The 21,576-nt window shown below is 45.7% G+C and overlaps 1 long non-coding RNA gene across 1 annotated transcript in view; it reads right to left on the minus strand.

Moving 5' to 3' along the window:
- The window catches only part of LOC149469605 (uncharacterized), a 29,420-nt gene extending 28,389 nt beyond the window's left edge, over window positions 1–1,031 (minus strand). Inside the window, exon 1 of the long non-coding RNA XR_016311547.1 lies at window positions 942–1,031. This is a non-coding gene — a long non-coding RNA (uncharacterized LOC149469605). The remainder of the gene's footprint in view (window positions 1–941) is intronic.
- Window positions 1,032–21,576: the final 20,545 nt, after the last annotated feature.

Here is a 21,576-nt window from a genome sequence, read left to right on the forward strand (position 1 = left end):
ATTAGCAAAATGATATGGCTAATGTGTTTTTGTTATTCGTACTTCCTTTACCCACTTGCCCTCCTGAGGATTTAACCCCCTTCCTGACCAGGCCACTTTTTGCATTACAGCGCTGCATTACTTTACCCGCAGTCATGCAACGCTGCACCCAAATGAAATTTACATCCTTTTTTTCTCACAAATAGATCTTTCTTTCGGTGGTATTTGATCACCTGTGCGTTTCTTATTTTTTGCACTGTACAAAAAAAAGACCGATAATTTTGAGAAAAAAACAATATTGTTGACTTTATGCTATTAAACATGTCCAGTAAAAAAATAAAAAAAAAACAAATTTCGTCATAAATTTAGGACAAAATGCATTCTGACACTGGGGGGAACTGACTTAGTGTCACTGACATCCCCAGTGACACCAGTACAGTGATCAGTGATAATAAAAAGCACTGAGACTGTACTAAGGGCACTGGGCAGGAAGGGGTTAACATGTGGGGCAATCAAAGGGTTAACTGTGTGCTGTGTGTGTAAGCACGCTGTTTTGTATGGCTTTGCTATGGCTATGCAGAGCCATACAAACAGTGTGCTGGAGCTGAGGGGAGAGAACTGTATTGTTTACATACAGTTCTATCCCCCCATCGATAATACTCGGCGATCACTGGGTGCCGGCGGGTAATCACCATTCGGGACCCGGTGATTGACAGCTGAGGCCGCAAATAGCTAGCACGCGCCCCCTACCCAGAAATGCAATATATATACGTAATTTTGCGCAGCCCTGCCTCCCCACAGCAGTATTTCTGCTATAGGTTGGCGGGAAAGCGGTTAAAATGTACCTATATAGTAATGAGCAATGAAAATAAAGGATTAAAAATCAGGTAATAGATATACCTGAATGTACAGCTTTTAATCTTCATGAGTACAGTTTAGAATGTAAAATCTTAGCACATTACCTATAGGAATGCAGGTGGATGGTGGATGTATCCAGGCTATGGGGCTGGGAATGACTGTTTCATGTTCAGAGCTTGGAGCGACTGGGGAACTAATGAGGATAAAAATAGTGAGTAGCACATCAGCATGCATCAGCAAATAATCAACTAAATTAATAATACTAAATTTAAATTATTGAGGACGTACGTTAAAAGTAAATTTGATTAATGAGTGGGAGCGATCAAATTTGTGTTATCAAATTTGTCTCTTTCAGTCAAGTTGCCCTTTAACCACTTGCTCTCCTGAGGATTTACCCCCCTTAATGACCAGGCCTCTTTTTGCTACTCAGCGCTGCACTAATTCAACTGATAATTGCACGGTCATGCAATGCTGCACCCAATCGAAATTTACGTCCTTTTTTTCACACAAATAGAGCTTTCTTTCGGTGGTATTTGATCACCTGTGCGCTTTTTATTTTTTACTCTATAAACAAAAAAAGACCAAAAATTTTGAAGAAAAACGATATTTTTTTTACTTTCAGCTATAAAAAATATTTAGTAAACTCAAAGTTAGTTATAAATTTAGGCCAAAATGTATTCTGCTACATGTTTTTGGCAAAAAAAATCCCAATAAGTGTATATTGATTGCTTTATGTGAAAGTTATAGCGTCTACAAACTATGGTATAGATACTGCAATTTATGCCATTTTTTTGCTATACAGCGCTGCGCTAGTTTAACGGACAATTGCGCGGTCATGCAATACGGTACATAAATTAAATTTACATCGTTTTTTTTCCCACAAATTAAGCTTTCTTTCGGTGGTATTTTATCGCCTGTGCTTTTTTTTATTTTTTGCACTATAAAAAAAAAAGCCTGACAATTTTGAGGAAAAAAAACAATATTTTGGACTTTTTGATATAAAACAAGTCCAGTAAAAAAAAATATAAAAATCAAATTTAGTCATAAATTTCTGCCAAAATGCATTCTGCGACATGTGTTTGCTACAAAAAAAACCCAATACGTGTAAATTAATTGGTCTATGTAAAAGTTATAGCATTTACATATGGCGGGAAAGATACTGGGATTTTAATTTTTTTTTATACTAATAATGGCGGCGATCAGCGACTTATGGCGGTGATCAGTGACTTATGGCGGTGATCAGCGACTTATGGCGGGACTGCGGCGGACATTCTGACACTGGGGGGGAACTGACTTGGGGTCACTATATAGATAATAAAGGTGCAGCGCTATTAATAAAAATAGTGAAATATCAACATACACTCAATTTTTAAGAGTATAAAGATAAGGACATTAGATCATATTGTTCATCTTAAGATAAATTCGATGTTCAGTCTAATGTCCAAAAACATAACAGGATGTGATGTGCAAATTCTGCCGGGTCTCCTTTGACAATAAGGATAAGTGATCCAAAGGTGAACAGGAAATAAATTAAATGCGCACTCACCAGAAGTGCGTTTAAAATACGCATGAAAGAAGTTTCCTCTCTCATCAGGTACATCTAGGTCCTCTGCACTCAGGTCAAGCTGCGCTCCCTGGTCCTCACTAGTCATCCATCATGGCCAGGTTCCCTGGTTCCTCAGACACTCATGCACCTCTGGGGTCCCTCCTTAAACTTGATACTGCGAAAGGGTGGCGCTCATAAAGAGCCCAATAAGGGACATCACATAGCGTGATACTGCATAAAAGCACTTTATTCCAGAAGTAACGATGAAAACATATAAGTAGGGGGGCTACAGCATCTGAACATCTAAGTCACCGCTGGTGGCTATTCTTTAATCATTGCGGTCAGTATTTTACTTATATGTTTTCATTGTTATTTCTGGAATGAATTTGCACATCACATCCTTTTATGTTTTTGGACATTAGACTGAACATCGAATTTATCTTAAGATGAACAATATGATCTAATGTCCTTATCTTTATACTCTTAAAAATTGAGTGTATGTTGATATTTCACTATTTTTATTAATAGCGCTGCACCTTTATTATCTATAAATAGGTCTTGGAAGGTTATATTGGTTACCTTTTTGGTGTTCTAGCGGCTTGTACCAAATTTTCATTACAGTAAGCGCTCGCTACACAACTTATATCTTGACTTGGGGTCACTGTCATCCCCAGTGACACCAATACAGTGATCAGTGCAAAAAAAAAAAAAACACTGACACTGTACTAATGGCACTGGGGAGGAAGGGGTTAACTTTGTTATTCAGTGAAAGGGTTAACTGTGTGAGGGGAGTGTTTTACTAGGGGCCGGGGGGTGTACTGCAGGGAACACCGCTGATCGGGACAGATAAACTCTTCTGTCCCGATCAGCGTGTCCTGGAGCTGTCAGGGTAACGACCGGCTGTGACCTGGCGACTGACATCCGCAGCCGTGATCGGCGGGACAGGTAGGGCAGTGGCGCGCCTCGCTCACGCCCCCTACCTGTTTTAAAAACACACGTTTTAAAATGCGGTTTTGCACAGCCGTGCCGCCCTGCCGCCGTATTTCTACAGTGGCTGGGCAGCATGTGGTTAATTAGACAAAATTAATCACACACCTAAGCTATGGAAAATCTATGACCTTTGTGAATAAGAAATATCACTTTATGTTGATGGTTCATCCAATCACCCTCTGATTTCTATAAATGGCAATAATAAAATTACCATGTGCCAAATATCGAAATATATTTTTTACAGCTTTTATTGAGTGTCTGATCTGTCTGTGAGTCTCCCATACCCGCTGGGAGTAGGATGTGGTTCCCTGGATTCTGGGCCGGGGTGCATTGGTCCAATTTCTAACCCCGTAGACCCCTGCCCAATGGCAGTTTTTTTGGAGATTTATATGTATTATATTGTTTTTGTTTTTTTCCTGTAGATATTGTTATTCCCATCATTCCTGAAGAAGCAGCTCTATGCTGCAAAACATGTAGAAATATATCAACTGTGAAAAGGTTACCCATGCGCCTTTGTTGTACTTATCCCATGGCATCTGTTGATACATCAAGTAATATGTTTTTGGGAAACAAATTATGACTACCCAACGCATGGATATAGCTTTACAGTTCATATGGGAATTTATTGTAAACAAGGATGATTCTATATGTTTTTTAATATAAATTTGTTCTTTGTAATAATAAAAAAGTATTTGCCCGTACCTGGACAAATATTGTGATATGTTCAGGTACTCAGCCAATACCCATCTATGTATAAATTAAATAAGTTAAATATCATCTAGAATATATAAAAATAGCCAATTCTTTTTTTTTAGATCCTACTTCTATGAGATACTATACTTGCAAATGCATCACATCTGGTTATTTCAAAATGTATTGATATTTAAAGAAGAAATGTGCTTGTTATGCTTTTACAAAACTGTTTATATAAAGATTTCCATAGATTATATATTTTCTCAGGATATAAATGTTTTTAAGAGGCATGGAATCTCAAAGCTTCGCAACCAATATCATCTCAGGATTATATGGTATTCTCAGAGTAACAGATCCATACATTCTGAGTTTTATCAGCACTAAGAATGCACTGACATGAAGATAGGGGCAGAAGCCAAGAGTTCTACATCACATCTTGCATCTGAGATTGTGAAATCTGCATATACCCTGTGCTATTTAACCGCTTCCCTACCGCCCTATAGCAGATATACTGCTACAGGGCGGCACGGATGCGCAAAATCACGTGTATATATACGCGATTTTGCATTTCACAGCCACGGCTCTCAATCACTGGGTTCCGGCCAGTGATTACTCGCCGGTTCCCAGTGATTGCCGAGCATCTCCAACGGGAAGGAGAACTGTATGATAACAAAACAGTTCTCCTCCCTGTCAACTCATGCACACTGCTTTGGATGGTTGTGCACAGCACAGCCATGCAAAGCAGTGTGATTACAGTGAAGCACACGGACACAGACACAAGTCAAACAGCACACAGTTAACCCTTTGATCGCCCCACATATTAACCCCTTCCTGCCCAGTGCCCTTAGTACAGTGTCAGTGCTTTTTTTAGCACTGATCACTGTATTGGTGTCACTGGGGATGTCAGTGACACCAAGTCAGTTCCCCTCCAGTGTCAGAATGCCCGCCGCAGTCCCGCTATAAGTCACTGATTGTCGTCATTACTAGTAAAAATTAAAATAAAATGTCCAGTATCTATGCTGCCATTTGTAAATGCTATAACTGTAAACCAATTAATTTACACGTATTGGGATTTTTTTTAGCAAAGACATGTAGCAGAATACATTTTGGCCTAAATTTATGACAGTGTGACAGCGTAACAGCTCATGAGGAGAGAAATGCCATTTCCTTATTTACATGCGATCAGCTGTGATTAGACACAGCTGATCACATGACAGAGCCGAAGTCTTCGGCTCTTTCCTTTGATCGGTGATCCACTGTGTCTGAGGGGCAAAGCGCACCAACAATTGCCGTGCTACGCGCCCCCGGAGCTGCGCACGCATAGTTAGAGTGGAGGACGTCATATGACGTCCTCCCAGAACGAGAGGACTGCCTTGCGCCCATCATTTCCTTATATGGTGGGCGGGAGGCGGTTAAAAAACAGAAACAATGATTACTGTAAAATCAATAAATACCAGAGAAAATATTGTTTAGCAAACAGCATATATATATATATATATTATATATATATATATATATATATATATATATATATATATATATATATATATATATATATATTTACATAAATGTAGCGCTACCCCTATAGGAGCCAATTATATCTTGCAAAGGCTTTTACCTAGAACAGTGGTTCTCAACCTGTGGATCGCGACCCTTTTGGGGGTCGAACAACCCTTTCAAAGGGGTCGCCTAAGACCATCGGAAAACACACATTTCCAATGTGGAAAGAGCAGCTACTGTGTAGAAAGCAGGTACTGTGTAGAAAGCAGCTACTGTGTTGAAAGCAGCAGTATTGGAGGTAAAACGACACTTCATGAATTATACTTAATGGGTAAATAATTTTATGGTTGGAGGTCACCACAACATGAGGAACTGTATTAAAAAAAATTAGTTCTGCATACACATTCTAGGTCAATAACTCAAAAAAGATTGAATCCATTGGAACAGCATGACAGCCAGAGATCTATTATTTTTAGAAAGAAAGGAAAACGATAGTGGTCTCCATACTTCCTCAGACCCTTCTCACAATTTAACCCCATGAGATAAAGGCACTTTACACAGGTGTGGCACCTTCTTAATTGGGTACAGGGGTGGACTGACAACTCATGGGGCCCCCGGGCAATAGGGGATCATGGGGCCCTTGTGTCCTTGCCCAAACTAAAAAAAAGCCTATGAAAAAGGTAGCAGGGGCATCTCATGGGGCCCCCTACTGACCCCAGGCCCTCAGGCAGTGCCCGAGTTTCCAAATGGTCAGTCCGCCCCTGATTGGGTAGCTTTAATTATGTGAAGTTAAATTAGTGGTGTATGTTCTAATTGCAGTCTTCAAGTCCCATTTCTAGTTAGTGAACATTAAAGAACTCGACACAAAGGCCCCTAGCAATTAAATCCTTTTAAACCTTCAGTTTAGCCAAGGTGTTTTTTTCTCTCCACCCAGAGAAAACATTCTTTAGCCTTTAAATGACCACAAACAGGAGGAACACAATAGACCCTGAGTTGTTCCGCGTCATCTACATTATGCTTTTTAGCTTGTCTAGTTGTTCAGTGGGAAGATGATGGATAGATCACACTCAAACAGAAAAGTAACATGCACTTGTCTGAATGTTGGACAAATGAATATTGATAGTCATTCACTGACAGACTTTCAATAGATGAAAAAGAAACGTGGCCATAATTTTTTTTTCTGATTCAAATCTTTCATATCATGTGAGCAAATGGATTTCAATGAGTAGGAATAAACTGAAGATGTGACACTTTAGCATTCAAATGGTAGAGGCCCCCATCTTATACTGCCGGGTAGCGCCAAAGTCAGACAACCCAAAATGGAAGGGTAGGTGGTGCAGCCCTCCTCAGATCGGGGAAATCAAATGCTAAAACATCAAAAACAGAAAGGGCGCAAACTCCTAGTGTATTATCTTTAGGCACTTTATTTGTGAAATAAATAAAATGATATTCACAAGCCCAGTAGGCTAAAAACATGTAAACACACAGACACAAAGTGCATTTGTCTGCTATCCAATCCAACTGGTAGATGGATGGCAGAGCCGGCTGAGCCCCCTTCCTCAGAGCTATGTGTTTTATTATTATTACTACTACTATATAGTACTAATATTAATATTATTTTGTATAATATGCAATGCCCAGGTGATGAAGCTATTGTTTAGATGGGATAACGTTACAAGGGAGATATGTAGCCATGAATCCAAAAGATCGGAGTTCAAACTCCACACTTCCACTACCGAACCACTATCTTTATTTGCTTTTCTTTATTTACCAAAATGGGTTCTCACTCCTCACTGATCACCTCTCCCAATTCATGTTGCTCAAAATGAGCTTACTTGTAGAAGTGTATGTGTGGGCTGCTACTGTTTACCTGTCCTCTACGGAAAAGGTTGATTCCTGGTGGTCATGATGATGCTTTGTCTTCTTAGCCTGGAACAAGAATACATATAAGGATTTTAAACTTTTTGCTGAAGCTCATTTGCTATATACTTCTTCTTGGTTTCTGACTTACTGAAGTTAACTGATTTTCAGAAAACAAAGGACACAATTGTAGTCCCCATATATATTAGGTTATTAAGGCCCCTTTCACGCAAAGGGTCAGATCAAGTCCACCTGTCAGTTTTTCAGATGGACCTGATTGGCCAGTCTATTCACCACTATGGACCAGCAGGTGTAAATGGATTTATGTCCATTTACTCGTACCTACCTCTAATCTGCACTGGTCCGCTAAAAAAAGGAATGGATAGGGATCCGTCCTCCGGTAGTCAGGTGTAAATGACAGCAGAGTCCGTTTACTCGTGGTTGCTCGGAGAGCAGGCTCTGTCCATGTCTACTCTACATAAACTGAGTGGACACAGACCTGTCATCTTCCCACTCTGCTCTGATCAGCAGAGAATCAGCAGATAGATCCCCTGCTGATCAAAATGGAGTCTGCCGCATGTGATATAGGTATAAGAGTAAAAATAAAAAAGCAACTTTTGTTGCAATACTCATCTTCAATCTAGAGCTGTCCATCACAGTACGTCTTCTGAACCCAAGCTGTCATGAATCCACCCCCACCTGTGAGTGAACAGTATAAGAAAAAACAGCACAGTGATTTCATACCTCTGTTACTCTGCTTTCTGTTCCTAGGAGCATGATCTCTGTCAACAAATAAACTCAACAAACAAACTGATTGGCTTCTTGTATTGCTTCTTCCTCTCCCACTTCAACCCTGCTGTACATTGACTACAGAAGCTGATATCAGGTCAAATTCGAGTACGTATACTGCTTGCATTAAAAAAATACATTTATGATGTTGTAGCGGCAACTTGGGGGCTACCTGGTAAACTCCGGACACGGACTTGAGGAAAACAAACCTTTTATTTAACCAGCGCTGGTTGAGACTTAGCCAGACTCATGTCTGCAAAGCTAAGTGGCTTCAAAAACATCTCAAAGAGTATACATATTAACAATTACGTCACAATGCATATTTTTCCTCTTTCACTTTCTGTACATTCAAAAGGCTTTCTAAACTGTGCAGTATATGGCTTTGAATTCCAGCTACAGATAAGGATACCAGCTACAAGCTGTAACAAATTACTCCGCAGGAAATAAGAGAAGGGGGAAGTGAGCCGACAACCTTGTTTTTTGTAAACAGAGTCTGTTAGAAATGTTAAAGTTTGAAGGGGAACGCTGCAATATTGGGTGCTGTCACAATGTAACAATAGAGAACTGAATTCATATGTGTTGTTTATATCTGCTTAGTCTTCACAGACTGTGCACTATGTAGCTGAAGTTGCCCCAGAGCTTAGTAAATGAGGTGAAGCTTCACTTTCCAAAGAATACCCAATCACATGCAAAGAAAATGGAGAAAAAGCTGCATTTTTGCTTGAACGTGATTCGGTGGTGGAAGTTAGCAGAGCTTCCCCTCTTTTACTAAGCTCCAGAGAAACTGTACTTGCAGAGTGCACACTCTATGTGCCATTAGTAATACAAGCCCTATGTACATGAAAATATCTGGTTTTGGTTGATAGAGTATAGACTGGCCAGGAAGAGTTCACATTGACATACAGTACATTGTCTATACTTTGAGTTGCTTCTGGGTACCCGTTAAGGAAGGCCTGTTTGTGTGAATGTTGCCTCATCAGAGCCAAATGAGCCTCTTTGGAGATTTCCTTACATGTATACAATTAGAATATTCACTAACAGCTCAGTGCCTCTGAAATGTGTGTTTCTGGAGTGGACCACCCAGACCATGTATTACAGAGTATGCAAACCAAGAATGAATAAAAAATCTTCTGGAAGTGTATAAGTGTGTACAGAGGGTCCACTGAGACTATCAAGTGGTAACATGGTCACACCTATATAACATCTCACATACAGCTTTATATGTATACTCTTTGGATTCAAGCCCATACATTTTTGATCCTTTAAACAGTAAGTATTCCTTCTGAAAAAATGTACACAGCTTTTTTTGTCTTATATTTAAGGAAGAATAAAAGATTGCTTGAAATGTGGCTAAATGGTTAGCACTTCCACCTGGCAGTTCTAGAGTCAATGGTTGAAATCCTAACCACGGCACCATCTGCCTGGAATTTGCATGTTCTGCCTGTGCCTGTGTGGGTTTCCTCTGGGTACTCCGGTTTCCTCTCACACTCCAAAAAGACACGCTGGTAGGTTAATTGGATCCTGTCTAAATTGCCCTAGTATGTGTATGTATGAATGTGAGTTAGGGAGCTTAGATTGTACGCCCCTTGAGGGTTAGGGACTGATGTGAATGTAAAATATATATATATGTAAATTGATGGCGCTATATAAGTAACTGAAATAAATAAATAAAAAGCTTAAACGTGTTCTCTGATTTTATTGATATATATCAATCCAGAATCAAGCGGGCTATCATGACTCATGGACTGATTCCTTTATCCTAATTAGGTATAGATCACATAGCAGAACTGTCATGAACATAAGGAAAATACAGCAAGTCGGGCATGATAACTCCATAAAAGAAAAGACAAAAACAAAGGAAAGTATAAATGAGCAAGAGGAAAGGGAAGAGGATTGAACAAAAATATAACAGTAGTAAGTTAGTCACTCAAGTGACATAATAAAACTTTCAGTAAGGAGGAATGTACACCAGGCAAATAAAGCAGATTAAAGGCTATTTACGTCAAGAATGGCAGCTGCCCATATATATACTGTACTTTGTTTTATATAGTTTGTTATATATATGTTTTCAAACTCAGCTTATTCACTGATTTTATTTTTTTTATAAACGTTATTATTAGAGATGAGCGAATCGAACATGGCGAAGTGGAATTCGTTTTGAATATTGGGAAATATTCGATTCGCGCCGAATCCGAAAATTAGCCAACTTCGGATGCACGAATCGAATTTTCCCAAAAATGGCGGTGACATGTGTGGCGACGGAGCGGGGATGTCTGGGAAGGCGCGCAGACAAGGCGCGCTGACCCATAATGCATTCATTCATGACATGTGATCGCATTAGCCAATCAGCAGCCAGCCAGCCAGCACTGTGTAATGGTGGAGCTATAAATTGCGGCCATCTTACAATTCTCCATTAGCCTGCGGTCATTCAAGAGAGACAGACCTGTCTGTATTAGGGACAGAGTTAGGGCCAGAGAGACTTTAGGGCCACAGAATCGTTACTTAGGGACACAGAATTGTTAATCAGGGACACAGAATTGTTAATCAGGGACACAGAATTGTTACTCAGGGACAGACACAGAATTGTTACTGAGGGACACAGAATTGTTACTCAGGGACAGACACAGAATTGTTACTGAGGGACACAGAATTGTTACTGAGGGACACAGAATTGTTACTGAGGGACAAAGAATTGTTACTCAGGGACAGACACAGAATTGTTACTGAGGGACACAGAATTGTTACTCAGGGACACAGAATTGTTACTGAGGGACACAGAATTGTTACTGAGGGACACAGAATTGTTACTGAGGGACACAGAATCGTTACTGAGGGACACAGAATCGTTACTGAGGGACACAGAATCGTTACTGAGGGACACAGAATTGTTACTGAGGGACACAGAATCGTTACTCAGGGACACAGAATCGTTGAATTAAAGAGTATGTCAGACAACACGCAGAGGAGTGGCAGAGGAGGCAATGTTTCAGGAGCGAGTAGACGTGGCAGCAGAGGAAGGGGTCGAGGCAGCACTAGTCGCAGCCAGAGGCCAGTGCTCCTGGTGTCCTCCAGCGGTCGTGTCTCCACCGACAACCCTGCCGTCATCGATTGGTTGGCTCGGTCGTCTTCCTCTTCCCAGGTCACCTCTGACACCTACAGCCAACGGTCGGTGGGTATGTCAGACACAACCGTTAGTTGGCATGGCCCGGGAGCAAGCCCACTGAAATCACGTGTCCTCTACCTGCCCCTGTCCTTTGGTGTTCCCTCACCAAGCAAAGTATCGCATGCTGTGGGCTCAGCCCCACTGTACAGTGAGGAAGAGCTAACAGAGGGCGGTCAGGAACGGGGGGAGACATCCGCCTCTTCAGCAGCCAGGCGAAGAAGTACTGGCGAGGAGAGTGGCTCGGTAGCCGGTCTAGAGACAGGTCTGTCTCCTGACCCACACGCAGCCGAAGGGGCTAGTAGTGAGGCGGAGACCCTAATTGATGATGATGAGGCTGATCGCACTTGGCAGCCTCGTCGTCATCAGGCTATTGCTTCCGCATCATCAGGAGAAGAGGGTGCCAGCTTGGCAGCGAGCAAAACAGTCGGTGGGTTGCCCAGGAGGCAGCAGGGTCGCAGCAGTGTCAGTGGAGGCAAATGGCCACGGAGTAGAGCACCAGCTCCACTGCAGCCTACCACCACGGCCAGTAGTGGTGCCGGTGTGCACGGAGGAAGTAGCAGTCAGCCAGTGAGGAGTAGCGGGGGCAAAGTTTCCTACTCGGCGGTGTGGCAATTTTTCGTCAAGCCGCCCGAGGAAGTAAACGTAGCCGTATGTCGACTATGTGGCCAGAAAGTCAAGCGTGGCCAGGGGGCCCATGTTGGGACTACAGCGTTGCGTCAGCATATGCAGCGTCGCCATTCGGTGGCCTGGGAAAACCGTGATAAAGATACGGCGGTTCTGCCTGCCCCAGCCCCCGCTCCATCACCCGCTCCGTTACTTGCTCCGTCACCCGACGTCAATCGCCCTCTATCAGCCAGTCAAGGCTCCAACACCTCTGCTGAGGGGAGTTGTCGCTCGTTGGCATCTTCCGCTCGTTCAGATGCTCCTTCTCCTGCTACTCCTCTTCACGGATTCCGTCAGCATCACCTGATCTGCGACGTTGCAACAAGGTGGAATTCAACCCTACATATGTTAGACCGCCTTTACGAACAGCGAAAGGCCATCACCGATTTCCTGATGTTACAAGCGGATAAAGGTACTCCCCTGTGTAACTTAGATGTCAGCCATTGGCAGCTCATGCGTGACACCTGCCGCTTGCTCAGGCCCTTTGAGGAGGCCACGCTATTCGTGAGTCGGCAGGACTATGGGATGAACGACATCATTCCTCTGTTGCACGTCCTGGAACAAATGCTGTTAACAATGGCTGGTCAGGGTGCGGTAGACGTGGCGCACAGATCTCAACGCCACATGACCCCTGTGGGGGCAGGACAGGAAGAAGAGGAGGAGGTAGAGGAGGACATTGGTGCTCAGGAATTATTGAGTAAAATGGGTGTTTTTTCCACTCAGCGGACAGGAGTGGAGGAGCAGGAGCATCTGGTAGAGGAGGAGGAGGAGACAGAGGACCCAGACGCACCGTGGCAGTATGCTGTGGAGATGGAGGCAGGGAGTCCCTCGCATTCCTTGGCACAAATGGCCCATAGCATGCTCGGTTGCTTGCGTAGCGACAGCCGAATAATAACCATCAGACAGAGGGATGACTTTTGGCTGTCCACCTTGTTGGACCCTCGCTACCGTTCAAAAATGGTGGCCTTTTTCACAACTGCTGAGAGGGAGGCCAAAATAAAGTACTATAAAAACCACCTATGTAGTCAGTTGGTCTCTGCCTTTCTGCGCCAACTTCCATCCTCAGACACTGTGGGCCCTGTGCGCTCGCGTTCCGCTGCCATGGCAGCAGGGGAGGGGTGGGGTGGTAGGAGCAGTGGCAGCTCCACCAGCAGCGGCTGCCTCAGTCTGCAGTCGATGATGAGTAGCTTTCTTCACCAGCGCAGTGAGGAAACTACTAACCAGCCGCAGCAGCAGCATCAGGTGGACCTGGAGCAGGACCTCAAACAACAGGCTTGGGCCTACTTTGACAGCACCCTGCCAACCGAGGTAGACAATCCCCTTGACTACTGGGCAACGAAACTTGACCTTTGGCCCCAACTAGCTGAATTTGCCCTTGAAAGGCTGTCATGCCCGGCCAGTAGCGTGGCATCGGAGCGCGTGTTTAGTGCGATTGGAGGTATTGTAACTCCGGAGGACACGACTGTCCACCCAAAGTGTGGAGAGACTCACGTTTGTGAAAATGAATCAGGCGTGGATTAGTCTGGATTTCAAACCACCAGTTCCTGACACAACTGACTAAATCCGCCATGAATCATGCCCCAAACATGTTATTATTTTTAACATAGGCCTCTGTATGGCCTTCAATTTAAGCTGCTTACGCTTCGCCACTCTGCCATGGGCCCCTGTACTGCCTCCTCTTGCTGCTGCCAGGTCCAGAGTGTCTCATGGGTCCCTGTACAGCCTCCCATTGCTGCTGTCTCCAACGCCACACTCTGCCATGTGCCACTTTCAGGTCTCCTCACACTGCTGGTGGGTTCCATTTTGTCATAGGGTGCTGGCAGATTACGGGCCTCCCATTGCTGCTGCCAGGCCCGTAATCTGCCATGGGCCCCCGTACCGCCTCCTCATGCTGCTGCCAGGTCCAGAGTGTCTCATGGGTCCCTGTACGGCCTCCCATTGCTGCTGTCTCCATCGCCACACTCTGCCATGTGCCACTTTCAGGTCTCCTCACACTGCTGGTGGGTTCCATTTTGTCATAGGGTGCTGGCAGATTACGGGCCTCCCATTGCTGCTGCCAGGCCCGTAATCTGCCATGGGCCCCCGTACTGACTCCTCATGCTGCTGCCCGGCCCGTAATCTGTCATGGGCCCCTGTACCACCTCCTCATGCTGCTGCCAGGTCCAGAGTGTCTCATGGGTCCCTGTACGGCCTCCCATTGCTGCTGTCTCCATCGCCACACTCTGCCATGTGCCACTTTCAGGTCTCCTCACACTGCTGGTGGGTTCCATTTTGTCATAGGGTGCTGGCAGATTACGGGCCTCCCATTGCTGCTGCCAGGCCCGTAATCTGCCATGGGCCCCCGTACCGCCTCCTCATGCTGCTGCCAGGTCCAGAGTGTCTCATGGGTCCCTGTACGGCCTCCCATTGCTGCTGTCTCCATCGCCACACTCTGCCATGTGCCACTTTCAGGTCTCCTCACACTGCTGGTGGGTTCCATTTTGTCATAGGGTGCTGGCAGATTACGGGCCTCCCATTGCTGCTGCCAGGCCCGTAATCTGCCATGGGCCCCCGTACCGACTCCTCATGCTGCTGCCAGGCCCGTAATCTGTCATGGGCCCCTGTACCGCCTCCTCATGCTGCTGCCACGTCCAGAGTGTCTCATGGGTCTCTGTACGGCCTCCCATTGCTGCTGTCTCCATCGCCACACTCTGCCATGTGCCACTTTCAGGTCTCCTCACACTGCTGGTGGGTTCCATTTTGTCATAGGGTGCTGGCAGATTACGGGCCTCCCATTGCTGCTGCCAGGCCCGTAATCTGCCATGGGCCCCCGTACCGACTCCTCATGCTGCTGCCAGGCCCGTAATCTGTCATGGGCCCCTGTACCGCCTCCTCATGCTGCTGCCAGGTCCAGAGTGTCTCATGGGTCCCTGTACGGCCTCCCATTGCTGCTGTCTCCATCGCCACACTCTGCCATGTGCCACTATCAGGTCTCCTCACACTGCTGGTGGGTTCCATTTTGTCATAGGGTGCTGGCAGATTACGGGCCTCCCATTGCTGCTGCCAGGCCCGTAATCTGCCATGGGCCCCCGTACCGCCTCCTCATGCTGCTGCCAGGTCCAGAGTGTCTCATGGGTCCCTGTACGGCCTCCCATTGCTGCTGTCTCCATCGCCACACTCTGCCATGTGCCACTTTCAGGTCTCCTCACACTGCTGGTGGGTTCCATTTTGTCATAGGGTGCTGGCAGATTACGGGCCTCCCATTGCTGCTGCCAGGCCCGTAATCTGCCATGGGCCCCCATACCGACTCCTCATGCTGCTGCCAGGCCCGTAATCTGCCATGGGCCCCCGTACCACCTCCTCATGCTGCTGCCAGGTCCAGAGTGTCTCATGGGTCCCTGTACGGCCTCCCATTGCTGCTGTCTCCATCGCCACACTCTGCCATGTGCCACTTTCAGGTCTCCTCACACTGCTGGTGGGTTCCATTTTGTCATAGGGTGCTGGCAGATTACGGGCCTCCCATTGCTGCTGCCAGGCCCGTAATCTGCCATGGGCCCCCGTACCGACTCCTCATGCTGCTGCCAGGCCCGTAATCTGTCATGGGCCCCTGTACCGCCTCCTCATGCTGCTGCCAGGTCCAGAGTGTCTCATGGGTCCCTGTACGGCCTCCCATTGCTGCTGTCTCCATCGCCACACTCTGCCATGTGCCACTTTCAGGTCTCCTCACACTGCTGGTGGGTTCCATTTTGTCATAGGGTGCTGGCAGATTACGGGCCTCCCATTGCTGCTGCCAGGCCCGTAATCTGTCATGATCCCCTGTACCGCCTCCTCATGCTGCTGCCAGGTCCAGAGTGTCTCATGGGTCCCTGTACGGCCTCCCATTGCTGCTGTCTCCATCGCCACACTCTGCCATGTGCCACTTTCAGGTCTCCTCACACTGCTGGTGGGTTCCATTTTGTCATAGGGTGCTGGCAGATTACGGGCCTCCCATTGCTGCTGCCAGGCCCGTAATCTGCCATGGGCCCCCGTACCGACTCCTCATGCTGCTGCCAGGCCCGTAATCTGCCATGGGCCCCCGTACCGCCTCCTCATGCTGCTGCCAGGTCCAGAGTGTCTCATGGGTCCCTGTACGGCCTCCCATTGCTGCTGTCTCCATCGCCACACTCTGCCATGTGCCACTTTCAGGTCTCCTCACACTGCTGGTGGGTTCCATTTTGTCATAGGGTGCTGGCAGATTACGGGCCTCCCATTGCTGCTGCCAGGCCCGTAATCTGCCATGGGCCCCCGTACCGACTCCTCATGCTGCTGCCAGGCACGTAATCTGTCATGGGCCCCTGTACTGCCTCCTCATGCTGCTGCCAGGTCCAGAGTGTCTCATGGGTCCCTGTACGGCCTCCCATTGCTGCTGTCTCCATCGCCACACTCTGCCATGTGCCACTTTCAGGTCTCCTCACACTGCTGGTGGGTTCCATTTTGTCATAGGGTGCTGGCAGATTACGGGCCTCCCATTGCTGCTGCCAGGCCCGTAATCTGCCATGGGCCCCCGTACCACCTCCTCATGCTGCTGCCAGGTCCAGAGTGTCTCATGGGTCCCTGTACGGCCTCCCATTGCTGCTGTCTCCATCGCCACACTCTGCCATGTGCCACTTTCAGGTCTCCTCACACTGCTGGTGGGTTCCATTTTGTCATAGGGTGCTGGCAGATTACGGGCCTCCCATTGCTGCTGCCAGGCCCGTAATCTGCCATGGGCCCCCGTACCACCTCCTCATGCTGCTGCCAGGTCCAGAGTGTCTCATGGGTCCCTGTACGGCCTCCCATTGCTGCTGTCTCCATCGCCACACTCTGCCATGTGCCACTTTCAGGTCTCCTCACACTACTGGTGGGTTCCATTTTGTCATAGGGTGCTGGCAGATTACGGGCCTCCCATTGCTGCTGCCAGGCCCGTAATCTGCCATGGGCCCCCGTACCGCCTCCTCATGCTTCTGCCAGGTCCAGAGTGTCTCATGGGTCCCTGTACGGCCTCCCATTGCTGCTGTCTCCAACGCCACACTCTGCCATGTGCCACTTTCAGGTCTCCTCACACTGCTGGTGGGTTCCATTTTGTCATAGGGTGCTGTATGGCCTCCCATTGCTGCTGCCTCCACCGCCACACTGTGGCTCCACACTCTGATTTTGGCCCCGTGACTGCCCAAATGAGTGAAGTGTGCGGTGATTCTAAGATCGACGGCACTCATCTGCATGTCATACTGACTGACAGTATTATTTCTCTTCCCCAGCAGACTCCAAGGGCATTTAAATTAAAGGTACAGTGTTCTGCACTAATATAAAGGCTCTCTGAAGCCCAGAAACACCCTTTTTATAAGTTAAATTCGCAGCGAATATATTCGACTCAAATCGAATTTATTCTGCAAATTCGCCGAATCAGCCGAATCAAATTTTTGAATACTTCGCTCATCTCTAGTTATTATAATTGAAATACAGGGTTTATATAGCGCCAACAGTTTGCGCAGCACTTTACAATATAAAGGGGGACAGTACAATTACAATACAGTTCAATACAGAAGGAATAGGATGGCCCTGCTCATGGAGCTTACAATCTAAAGCAGCGTCTCTCAACAGGGGTGCTGCGGAAGTCCCCAAGGGTGCCGCAGGAAAATTGCCAAAATATCCCTCAATCTATGCAAAATAGATTTCTCACCACCAGAAATGTTTTTTCATTACAGCGGTGCCGGTCCGCTGAGTAAAAGGGCATGCAGATGTCACCGGCATTCAAGAAGCTCCACAGGCAACCCGCCCGTGTCCTGGCATCCGATGACATCATCACATCCCACGTGGCTTTCCGGGAGTGCGGTAAGCAACCTACTCTAGCTGTGGTGGTGGATGGCGCCCTTCTGTCGGCAGCTGAGGTGGCACACGCTGGCGTGTGAGAGGGCAGAAAAAGACACAGCTTTTCTCTGGTGATTGGTTTTGATGTAATCAAGTATAAAACTATATACAGTATATATATATTTATATTATCACACACTTTTTTTTGTTTGCTATGAGGTTTTCATTACTTTCTAATGTTGTGCGGCATATTTTATTTATTTGGTATGCTTCACATTTCCCTGCTGCAGTTTGGCCAAAGTGTGGGTGAGAGTGTGTCTGTGTGTACATGTGTCTGTGTGTATATGTGTGTGAACATGTGTCTGTATGTGTGTATACATGTATCTGTATATGTGTTGACATGTGTGTCTGGGTACGTGTGTGTGTGTGTTTATATGTATGTGTGTGTGCACATTACTTTTAATCCTGACCCCCTATTCCTGTACTATCAGAACAGATTTTTTTAGGACTTGTTCATAATAGTGTAGCCCTGTTTTGGGGGGGGGGTTATGTGAAATGGCCCACACCAAACAAGCTATGGCGCTAACCTGTATATGAGTAGGCAATCCTGAGCCTTCGCTATATGGAAGAGGGGGTTGTGATAATACAAATGGCAGTGCCTCCACCTAGAATAGGGATCCTGCAATTGAGGAGACTCACCCCTTTCTAGGAATGTAACAGGTAGACAACTTAAAGTAACTATACATAGCAGTATTAATGCACCCAGCTTATATTTCTAACATGATAAACATGTCACCACACCTGTATGAGATTAATGCAAAGTTTATATAAAGCAGCCACATAAAACAGGATGCATAAGAATAACTTTCAGGAATTACAATTTAGCATAAATTGGGAGGTTGCAATTATACCCGGGTACATGTGCATGTAGTATACAGAATACCTCCAACCATGGGTTATAGCGCTGTCCGGTTGCAGGGGCCCCTGGAGAGGTGAGAGTCCATAAGATGCACGCTTCCACTTTAGATGCTGTGATGGCGTCCAAGTAACATGCGAATGATTGCACTGTTCGTCTGAAGATCAGCAATGCATCACCTAAAAGGATAAAATGCCCTATCTAGCCTTACTCTTAGTCCCTATCCATAAACTGGGCTGTCACTGCAACCGGGCCTCTATCTAAGTGGCCATCGGATGCCTAACCTACCTCTAGCCTAATCTATCCAACACTCCCTATGCTAATCCTAGCTAAAGAGAGATCCAGACCAATAAGGCTCTTCAAGCAAAGAGGCTGCAAAGATACACTGCAATTAACAGAAAGTTCACCTGACAGTCTTATGCAGGTGAAAACACTGATCTATAGATATATATAGACAACTATAAGGATTCTGCAGTGTGTAAATAGAATAATGATAATGAACCACAAATCTCTCTTACAGAGATATTAGGGTTCCTATACAGAAGTTGAAATATAACAGAGGCAGACCTAATCTGCTTCAGTAACAACTACATAGATAACAGCCTTGTTAATCTGGATCATTACTCACAGAATTACCACACAGTTCTCCCCAGATACACAGCACATGGCAGGCTGGAACCCTCTGCCTGATACTTCCTGGAAAACAAAACTATATAACATCCTGGGGTTTCTTGACCTCCTTGTAGGGGCAGGAAGCACACCTAGGGACTTGTCTGTAATGGGACCTCTATGGTAGTGGCTGTATATGAACATAAACAAACCACAACTAGTGTATAAAATAACAGTTCCCTACACTCTCCCCCTGGTGAAACCTTTACAACCCGTCAAAGGAAGCTCAAATTATATACAATAATGAAATTCAATTTCAAATACACAACGTTGTCCTCTCTCCATTACAATGGTTTGCTAAAGAAAACAACAGATTAGTATAAATACATGCCAGGTGATGCAAATACAGGTAGCATATTGACCAGATTAGATACTGCCCCTACCCAGGCATGGTATAGAGGGGGCTGAGGAATGATGCTGGGATCTCCCAAAGTATCATAAGTCAAAACTGGTGGTGGATGTCTAACCCTTCCTCCTCTACGCACTTCCCTATGAGGTAATCCCTGATTTTCAGGTACTGAATGAGGGCTTTGTGTCATGGGAAGAGATGGCACTGATTGTGGAGTAGAACTAGATTCTTGGTTAGGCGTACTCACTGACTCAGGCACAAACTCTGGAGATCTAGGGTTCAGTGACTCTCTTGGAAGAGGAGAAGCTGTTGGGCTCTGAATCTCAGGAACTACAGTCCAGTCACTCTCCTTAGAGTCAGGAGGGTCAGTTGTAATGTTAGCCTGAGGTTGTGGGGAGTCCCTTCCCACAGTATCTTCTGAGTCATCATCATCAGTAACTTGAGGAATAGGGAGCAAATGGTTTCGATGCCAAGCTTTTACTCTACATTCTGGTCCCTTTATTTTGTACACAGGAATTCCAGTTAATTTGCTCACCACTGTAAAAATCTCATTCCTCCATCGGTCAGCTAATTTATGCTTCCCAGAAGGGCCCAAGTTTCTAAGCAATACCTGGTCACCAGGTTTCAATTCTCTGTATCTCACACGACGATCAAACCTCCTTTTGTTCCCTTCATTTATCTTGGCAGCATTTTCTTCAGCCAAACGATAAGCTGACTTAAGGGTATCTTTCAGACGAGCTACATACTGATAGTGACTTTGATGATCGACACCATCAGTGGAGACCCCTAGCAAGAGGTCTATTGGCAGTCTAGGCTCCCTTCCAAACATTAAGAAATAAGGGGAGAATCCCGTAGTCTCATGTCTTGTGCTATTGTAAGCATGAACCATGGCTTCAACTTTACGACTCCAAGTACGTTTATCATCAACCTGTAGAGTACCTAACATATCAAGCAAAGTTCTGTTAAATCTCTCAGGGAGAGCATCACCTTCAGGGTGATAAGGGGTAGTCCGGCTTTTATGGATGTTGAGCAGTTGAAGTAATTCCTTAACTAGTCTGCTCTCAAAGTCTCTTCCCTGATCCGAATGCAATCTGTGGGGTAAGCCATAGTGGATGAAATCCTTCTCCCAAAGCACTCTGGCGACTGTCACTGCCTTTTGATCCTTGGTAGGAAAAGCTTGTGCATACCGGGTGTAGTGATCAGTCACTACCAACACGTTCCCAATTCCTCTTGAATCATTGTCAATGCATAGAAAATCGATACAGACCAAATCCATGGGACCTGAACTCTGTAAATGTCCCATTGGGGCAGCTCGAACTAGGAGGGTTTTTCGTCTCAGACAACGGAGGCACCTTCTACAAAGGCTAGTCACAGTTTCTCTCATTCTGAGCCAATAAAAGCGGTCCTGAATCAAGCCATAGGTCTTCTCAGGCCCCAAATGACCATGATGATCATGTAGACTTCTGAAAACCATCTTTCTAAAACAATAAGGGAGAACCAGTTGACGTCTCCCTGGGTGGTCATGATACAGAGTCACACGGTAGAGTAGGCCCTTTTCAATCCTGAATTTATCCCAGTCTCTCAGAAATGAGCTACATTCAGCAGGCAAGGTTTTCTTCAATATCTCTGGATCATTAACACTAACTGCTCTATATAAAAGGTCCAATCAAAGGGTCAGCCTTTTGACTCTTAATCATCCGCTGAGAAGATATAGAACAGTTCTCAAATGAGCCTAGGGCTGCTGGGTAAGCAAACATGTCTGGTACAGCATCAGGTCCACTTCCTATGGAGTCTAT

This window comes from Staurois parvus, unplaced genomic scaffold (genome assembly GCF_062004578.1).
Source record: "Staurois parvus isolate SC_StPar_1 unplaced genomic scaffold, SC_StPar_1.0 ptg000066l, whole genome shotgun sequence".
Classification (NCBI taxonomy): domain Eukaryota; kingdom Metazoa; phylum Chordata; class Amphibia; order Anura; family Ranidae; genus Staurois; species Staurois parvus.